Here is a 9,536-nt window from a genome sequence, read left to right as displayed (position 1 = left end):
CTGCCCCTGATTAAGTTATTCTACATACTTGTTTACCCAGGTATGTACTCATGCACATGTACAGAAAATAAAGCACTGCTTTGTGTTACTATCTATATTCATATCACACTATAACTATTTCTAAGGAAATGCAAAAAATACACACGAGGAGCCACAACTTTTTCCATGACTAGGCTTGTCCACACATCCGCATGTCCCCCTGCTTTCCCCCAGGGAAACCCAACTCTTGATGGCTGAGTTGGAGGAAATGTCAGTTGGGTTTTCCAGGGGAAAGCAGGGGAAAGAGACAGGACAAGCAGAAAATCTCCTGTACCTGTGCTTTCTAGGCACAGGAGAAGCAGAAGTGTGGATGACCCCTGTATCTGAGATAAAAATCACTGAATTATGTACTGATGCCCTTTCTAGACAAACAAGTTGGCCACTTCTATTAATCTTCTATTGTTAGAAGGCTACTTCAATTTGTGTGAGTGAGAGTAGACCTAGATTGGTAATTCTGCTGCCATCATCTATTTTCTCCACCTGACAATTAGTCTTTCCTCCTTCTGTGTGATGATCCTAGAGTACAGAATGCATCCAACGGGCGTTGAGGGAGAAATGAGAAGACATTTATAATTATGATAAAGCACTAACTGCTTAAGAGCCAGCAAGCTTTTGAGTGGGGGCGGGGGGAGAGACACCTCTTGAGGCTGAAACATGAAACAGTTGTGAAACAGAACCCCATCTTAGATAGAACATCGTTTTTACTATTTACAGGGAAGCAACCTGACACACATCAATCTGGTTTTGCAGCTGTAATGATGAACTCTTGACACCAATTAGGTTAGCTGGTCTATAAACCATTCCAGCTAAGCTACTTTGGAAGTTGGTGTGGGAAACTGGGTGATATATTATGCTACAGTGTTGGAGTCCCATTGCTTGTTGAAGATGAGTTTAAGATGCTGCTGCTGTATTCATACTGACGTCAAAATATGGTAACTTTTAAATCCAACCAATTGTTGCTATGTATGAAGTGTTTATGCTTAGAAAATTCCTTGCCATTATGCAAATGTGAACCTATTTTACATTATGCAGCCACAAACCACTTTTTGGTACAGTTCCCCTTTATAACAGTAGCTGAGCCAAGCTAAAGGTGTCCGACAGAACAAGATTATTTATTTAAGGTTGAACCAAATTATTAAACACAATTACTTAACAGGTTAGATATTAGAATTAGGCTTTGTTCGGTGCTTACTTACCAGCAGTTATCTACTGAGTGTGCATGTATATGTGGATTAAGAGAGAATTAAGCTTGACAGATTGGATACATATAGGTCTATGGGGTTTGCCCCCGAGGGAAGTAAAAGAGATTCACTTTCCTTCATAATCCTTTAAGGGGGACCAGAGTTTGTCTTACTTTTATGCTAAAATAATTAAGAGGCAGCAAAGGGGTGTGTTCTTGCTTGTACACTTTTTCGGTTTGTTTGTGTCCTCTGATAGGCCTAAAAATGTGAGACTGTCTGGAATGCTGCATGCAGTATTCTTAAAAGCTCCTGTGAACTTTTTCGCAAAGCATAGCAATATAGGATTTTTAAAACTTAAATGAAGCTGTTACCTCTCTTTAAGTTTTCCACTGCTGTGCGTTCAAAAACACACACACATTATAGAGCTGCTCAGTGCCCCACAGACAACATTTCAGTGCCTCATTTGCAAAGCTCATGGACCTAGAGAAATAGATATAGGTAAACATACAGGACAGAAAAGTACAAAAATGACATAGCAACATGAGGATTTGTAGAGGCCTTGATCTGGCTCAGGCAGAGAGTTATTGCCATTGCACTTTGATGCAGGGTGTGTGTGAAAACATAAGAAGAGCCTGCTGGATCAGGTGAAATGTCAGTTTAGTCCAATATCCTGTACTCGCAGTGACTTACCAAATGCCCCTCGGAAGCCCACAAGTGGAAGGTGAGTACAACAGAGCTCTCCTTGCTTATGGTTCCCAGCAAATGATATTCAGAAGCATACTCCTCCAACCATGGAGCTAGAACACAGCCATCTGAATCACCCCAATTGGCTCGCAGCTACACAGACTCTCAGCTTCCTTGTTGAACTTATAGCTCATAAATGTGGCTACAGCTGCACAAACTCTTCCTGCAGATCCTCCCAGCATCAATCTGCTGCTGCCTTCTTCACTTCCACTGGAGAACCACTACTTGCTAGTACTCTCTTTTCCCCTTCGGTCTTCTTTCTCCTGACCAAAAGTAACAGACTCATGCCTAACCTCCTACTGTTCCTCCCAGTGTCCAGTGACAAGCTGCACATTCTCATGATGGCAATATTGGCATATTTTTAAAGAATGAGTAGAAAACACACAGCAGTGGGCAACCTATGTACCAAAGGCCACGGACAGCTCTGGGCATTTCTTCAGGGATAATGCATGTAGACAAGGCCAAAGCTGGGGGTTGGCACGGCCAGAGACGGATGTGGGTGGGGTCATCCTTTTACCTTTCTCTTCTTTCTGTTGCCCCTGACTCCTACCCCATTCCTCTTTGCCCATCATGCTGCTGATGGAAGGCAGATAGCTCCTTTGCCATCCATGCCCCACTCACCCACATGACATTAGGTAAAGGGCTACAGGTGGCCCCCATTCCTGCTGTGGAATGCTCTCAAGTTTAACATGACTTCCATGCTTTTTGGTGTATGTGAATTGGTAAGCACTTAAAAAAATAATCCCTAGAATATAGATTTCCCATTGCAGTCATGGTTTTGTTCATTTTCCAGTTGTTAACACACTATGGTCAAATCACATTTGGGAATAATAAAGGTGCCGCTATCTGGCTGTGGTCCTGACAGCTCTTCTGAGACTGGCGTCTGCAAAGATGCACCCCCCTCAATCATTCTTGTGCTGTTCAAACACCACCTGCATCTCTGTAAATAAGTGGCTTGCTTCCTCTGTTCAAGGGTTGGACTTTGGTGTGGTCAGCAGCAGCCTGGAGGAAGCAATGCTAGCAATATTACACAGGAAGGGGAGGAACAAGCCATGATAAACCCAACAGTTCAACAAAAGCAAGGCTGCTGCACATCCTGAGAATACTTGTGTGAAAAATGCTCTGCCAATTGATGTAGAGAACAAGAGGAGACTCACGTTTTCAAGCTTTATGCTCATACACATCACTGTCTCTCTCCAGCCACCTAAGAACCTTGAGGGCAGAAGTAACACAGCATCTCTGCAATGTCTCCAAAGACAGATAAAAGAATTTGGTCATGAGATTCCAGCAGATGGAGTGCCAGTTGTGTCTCGAACTTGCCTACTTGAAAGGAAATGGGTGCTTTTATGTCTCTCTACAGAAACCTAGTATGTTGATGTGTTGACATAACAGTTCTTTTTCTGTGTTCAAGGGAACTGTTTCTTTTCAGGCTTCAAAATATTTCAGAGTCCATCCGATTGATGCCTATACAGTGGTACCTCAGGTTACATACGCTTCAGGTTACATACGCTTCAGGTTACAAACTCCGTTAACCCAGAAATAGTGCTTCAGGTTAAGAACTTTGCTTCAGGATGAGAACAGAAATCGTGCTCCGGCGGCACGGCAGCAGCAGGAGGCCCCATTAGCTAAAGTGGTACCTCAGGTTAAGAACAGTTTCAGGTTAAGTACGGACCTCCGGAATGAATTAAGTACTTAACCTGATGTACCACTGTAGTCCCCTTTCCAGCGTAGCCCTAAGGGCTATAAATGAGGAATCTGTGGTCCTCCAGATACTCCCATCATGGCTGGGGCTGATGGAAATCAAAGTCTAACAACATCAGGGAGGCTACAACTTTCTGACTCCTGATCTGTTAGGCAGTAATCTTAACCCCACTTAGCTGGGAGTAAGTCCCACTTAATTCAATAGGAATTGGCTCTGAGTAGATTTGCTTAGGATTGCACTGTAAATTACCTTCTGGGAACCCGTGAGATGAGTTGTGTTCTTTGGCATTCTCTTATTCCCTCATAAGGTTTTCCTACTGCAGACCTAAGGGCTGGCTCACAATTTACCTCAGGTCATTTTCTTCACCCTTGTGGCCTGCTCATAAATGTCTGCTGTGGTAACTTCTTATCATCGTACCATAAATGCAGCTCAAATCCTTCAGGTAACTTGTTTATTTGCTGAAGATGCAGTTCCTTGCCCTTTGATACTTCAGAGATATGTTTAGTTGTGATTGTAATTAGTTTTTTAACTGTTTTAATGCTGCATTTTATAATGCTGTAACCCAGCCCAGAACCTTCTGGGGAAGGTAATAAATCTAATAATAATAGTTAATAATAGAGCAAGCAGTAGTGAGTCACTGAGGTGATGTGTGAACCTGAATGTGTTTGTGGTGCACCTCAGCTTTTGTTACCTTGTGACAGGACTGTTTCGTTCTTTTTGTTTTTAACACTGTTGCGTGTCTGAGAGTTTGTGAAACACTATACTATTTTGATAGTTGGGAGATGGATTGTTTTTACTTTTCCCTCAGGTATTATAAACTAGGTAAATTACTCTAATGGTTAAATAGAATGTTAGTAATAAGGAGTGGAATTTGATATGTTTGTGAGCAGCAGGTGCAAAGCAAATCTGATTGATTGCTGTGATTCCATTAGCTTCAGTAGCTTTGGAAAAAGAAAAGTGCCTGTAACATATGTGAGATATTGTATGTCAATATAAAATTGATAGACTGACACAAATGGAATAAATTTGTTTGGTCCAGGCAAAATCTCAAAATCTCTTACTTCAGTTAAAATAAGGAGTAACTAATGATAGACAATTTTGCCCAGTGGTGGAGGAGGGGGCGGTAGGCCAGAGAGAATAAGTTCATTTTGTTTGGTATATGGCTCCTTTTTGAATTAAAATACAGCTTCACAACATAAAAATACAAAATGAGAGCGCTAAATATATCATAATACAAATAGAAGCCAACAACACCTCCCTCCCACAAAAGCATTTAAAAGACCATCAAATGTTAGTCAGCCAAAGGCCTAGTTCTAGAGAAACCTTTTCTCGCCTGACGTCTAAAGACATATAATGAAGATGCCAGGTGAGCCTCCCATGAGCTGGAACTCTGAGCATTCAGGATTTCAGCTCTTGGGGACAGCCTCCATGTATTTGACAGGCTGCCCTGTCATGATCTGAGACTCTCCTCCCTCAGTTATCATCATGCGCTTGTTAAAGCCTGAAGAGGTCTTTACTTGTAGTGTCTCTAGGTTCTTCTAAGAATGTAGGTCCCTTTGCTGACAGAAAAAGAATAGTGGAAAGTTTTCTTGACCTGTCAAAAAATAGTTAAAAGTATTTCTGGGTCACCAGGGATTACTGGAAAATGATGCAAGAAAAACAACTCTAAATCTTCCATAGAAAAAATGGACAGGGGCAGAATTAAGTGTACTGAAAAATGATCAAAGTATTTTTTAAAAGCTGAAGTTGGTAAGCACACAGACTAAAATATACTGTTTGTTATTTGAAAATTGGATTTATTTTATTTATTTATAGATAAAATGAACTTCAGAATAGAATCTAGTATCCTATTACAAAGCAAGTCTGGCTGTACTTTGGATAGTGCCTGGCTTACAGACAACACTTCAGACAACTATTTGAAGAAGGCGGCACTAAAAGCATACATCAATTCTTGAAGGGTATAAGCTTCATTTAGTAGTATTATGGAAAAGTTCAGTAGCTTGTTGACGGCCGCCAAACACACTTCACTTAAAAATGTCTGCTGATGTCTTTTGGTGTCCATAGATTCATTTCTAGTTATACAGAATTGCTCTAAGACTGTCACTTTGAGTAATTTTAGATACTTTGTGGACCTATAGCTATTAATGGACTTCAAGATCACCAGTGTGATAAATAATTCATCCATGAGTCATTTTTACGGCATCTTCATTTTTCATATCTTGCTTTTCTGTGGTGATTGTATCACATCTAATCATCGGCTTTAAATCTACTTTCAGTGCCTTGACTTTTGGGGGCAGCCACAGGGTTTCACAACATGCAGGTTTTACTTCACAATAGAAAAGCTAATATGCTTGCTGTGGAGAAGAAAAGAAAGATTCTGTTCATAACGACAAGCATGTGAAATGGCAGACTATTGATTTGTGTGATTACATGATACTATGGAGCCAATTATATTGACAGGGAGTTGAAATACAGTTCAGCTTCTAAAAAGCCCTTCCTAGAATAAAGCCAGTCTCTCTTTATTCCGCAGTTGTGTGGGTGAAGCCAACTTCCTACCTTTGCCATTTGTGAGTGCTGCACTTATGAGTAAACTAACTAACTCAGTTAGCTTCCTCCTGTCCCTATCCTTAAAGGAGACACTGGTTTAACCCCTATAGTCAGTGCTTTTTTTCCTGGGGGGACGCAGGGGTATGCATACCCCTAAACATTTTGTGAATATAACTTTGGCCTCATTGAGGGGCAGTATTTCAGTATGAGTAGGAAAATGAGAGTACCCCTAAATATTTTTTTAGAAAAAAAGCACTGCCTATAGGCATGAGTGATTATCAAGGTTTTCTTTAAAAAACACACTACAACTTTTGGAAATTCAAATCTGGTCTTGATGGATATGAATTATACAAATAAACTACCCTGTTCAGCAGCCCAATAAAAACAGAGCTTCTTTGTATTTAGAAAATCACCACCACCACATTTTAATGGCATTGTAAGATTCATGTACACTTGTATATTTCTCTTTAAAAAGTATTTGATAGATAAAAGGTATAATATGCTAGTCTTTGCAAGTATTTTTTTTTAAGCTGCAAGTACGTTTTTATTATCTTTATCACTGAAATTGTTTAATGTGTGTGCCTGTCAAGATTCTGCTACAGCCGTGGTGCCTGTCTGTGCTCCTTTGATTTTCTGGATCTTGTGCTGGAGAGGGAAAAGAGAGGGCACCATGTGCAGATAGGCACGTGTGCTGCTGCTGAAATCCATAAACTCACTCAACTCAAGTGATGTGTGTGCACGTGCGTGTGCGCGTGCACACACACATACACAATTATATGCAATGTCTGCACAGCAGTGAGGCAGAAGCATAAATCTTTAGAGTGGGGGGAAATCCCGAGGGGGCAAACCATGGAATATTGAGTGCAGTGGAAAAGGAAAAAAAATAAAAAGTTGTAGGAAGAGGTGAATTAACCAGCTTGATAGTGCATTAGTGGTGATTTATTTTGCTTTGGTTTGTTGTGCTACCACATTAATATTGTTCATAGTGGCTATAGCACAACAAAAGCGGGACAAAAATAAACAGAGCATTAGCGTTATAAAAAGTTGCGGAATTTCAGCACGAAGTCTATGCACTGATTGGGAATGAAATTGTGTGACCATCCCAAAACTTTTGCAGGTGCAAACAAGTATTGAAAGCGGGATCACATGTGACTGCCCCATTAGCATCATGAGCACAAATCGTCATGAATGTGCAACAGAAAGGATGTATGGAGAGACCCTTAGGGAGTGCAAATACACTGCAATATTTTGTTAACGGTCTACATTGATGAATAGAAAGTGTTTTGTGTAGGTGCTCTTTCACAATACTTTATAAAGGTGTGCATTATGTGACGGAAGAAGTAAGGAAGAAGGATTTGACAATGGAATGTGGTAGCAATGAGTCATCGCTGGCTTAGTAGACAGATCCTCTTGCAACAGTTTCACATACTGTTTTTAGGAGTGTATGACTATAGATTTCCACCTTTTCTTAAGTAAAGAAGTTAAATGAAAAGCTAAAAGCCCAGTTAGACATGGGGACTGCTAACTTTAAATCTATAAATAAACTGAAGTCAAGACAGGAAGAAATTGATTGAATATGGGAGTAGCCTGGACTGCTCAATAAAAGTACTGTAAAGTAAAGAACAAGAAATGTAAACCACATTGAACTGAGAGTAGATACTTAATGCCCACTTTGCTTCTGACCTTTAAGCTCTGCGGATGGTGGTTTTGTTATGTACTTCTGGGGGATGTAATGGTTTAATGCTTTCTATTAAATTCTGTGGTATATTTATTTAAGGAAGAAGAACCAGACTAGTTTAAGTGCATGACTCTCTGAAGCAGGCATTCATTTTGATGCAAACATTTTATTACCTTTTTATCCTGCCTTTCCCCCCAAGTGAGGAGGAGGAATATGGTATTTGTGCATTCATCCTCATATCAATCATCTGAGGTCAGAGAGAGAGAGAGAGAGCTTTCCCACTGATCTTAGTGGTTTCGGGGAGATTTGAACCTGAAATTTCTGCTCATTTGGTTACTATCTAGTCAAACACCCTTAATGATAACACACCAGCTATTCATGAGCTATAATGGTACGAAAGGAAACCATGTACACTCTTTAATCTCTTCCTGTCCCAAATCAATGCTGATTTCGTTAAAAGGACATAATAATAGCAATATAACCTTTGAGAAGGCAGGACAGTCATTTTGAATCTGTGTGGTGGGCCTAATGGGGGGGGGGGAGTATGGAGCCTGTTCTGAATATAGAACAAAAATAGCTAGTTACAAGACTGATCTTGAGATATGACTAATATTGTAATAGGTTGCTGTTAGTATGGTAGTAAAATAACAGCAAGGAAAACCTTGGCTTAGGTTCCAGCACGCTTTGTCATTTATTAGTAATGATGAGCTAATCTGATGGCTTGGATGATACCATTTACAGGTCATTACAGCAGATCTGCAAGAATAAGACTACTGTGGCAAATAGCAGATGTAAACCTAGCTGCTCTGAGGTGTGTGCAGTGAGTGAAAAAAGAGAGAGATAAATATAGTCTCTAGTTAGATATATTGTTCTATCCGATTATCAACCAATTTCTGCTCAGTGTAAATTCATTATGAAGAGTAAAGCCTTGATACTTAGTATGCAGTCTATGAGACTCTCTGGAACATGAAATGCCTGTCTTCAGTGGCAGTACCAGTTACTGGGAGCAACAGCAGGCCATATTCAGGCATCTCGTAACCATGGATACCAAACTTGGGAAGAGATCAGTAGGAATGGGAAGGGTTCCACCCTCTTGATGTTTCTGCATAAGCTGACCACATACCATGATAACAAGCATCTGTTTGAAGGGGGTCACTTCTACAAGCATGGGGTTTCCTTCATGAGAACAAAAACCAAAATCTTGGCCAAATTTGGAAACCCTATGGGTGTAGAAGTGGCCCTCCTTCAGAAGGACACTGAGCATGAGTCACCAGGGCTGTGACCAGCATGTAGAATGGCACTGAGGGAAGTGAGGTTAACCCTCTCATGCTTTCACTGGACCCTTAATGCATTTGTTACCTGCAGGTTACCAGATGCCTGACTAGGGTTGGCATAAGAAAGCAATTTGCCTTCTTTCAGGCTCCCTGGAAGCTTGTGGTTAGATGCTGAACTGGTTGGCTCACCTGGTCTGATATGGTGGAGTTCTTCTTGTGTTCTTATGCATATGCCCACATTGTGGAACTACATATAATGCATTATGTTTCTACGTATATTTATTTCAATGGAGTTGCTTAAAATCTAAATAAATCTGGTTTGCTTTTCTCATGACTTTGCATATGCCCAGTCCTTCACAGTAAAGCCTTTA

The 9,536-nt window shown here is 40.6% G+C and overlaps 1 long non-coding RNA gene across 1 annotated transcript; it reads right to left on the bottom strand.

Moving 5' to 3' along the window:
- Window positions 1-5,441: 5,441 nt before the first annotated feature.
- On the bottom strand, window positions 5,442-8,919 carry LOC308474899. The gene is made up of 2 exons (XR_013985018.1): window positions 8,827-8,919; window positions 5,442-6,020 (listed from the first exon to the last, which is right to left on the bottom strand). It is a non-coding gene; the product is annotated as an uncharacterized lncRNA (long non-coding RNA).
- Between the last annotated feature and the right edge of the window lie 617 nt (window positions 8,920-9,536).

Source organism: Podarcis pityusensis (genome assembly GCF_964106645.2).
Source record: "Podarcis pityusensis genome assembly, chromosome: 4".
Taxonomy (NCBI): domain Eukaryota; kingdom Metazoa; phylum Chordata; class Lepidosauria; order Squamata; family Lacertidae; genus Podarcis; species Podarcis pityusensis.
The sequence above is the reverse complement of the archived record's forward strand: the minus strand, read 5'-3'. Positions and strand labels throughout refer to the sequence as shown.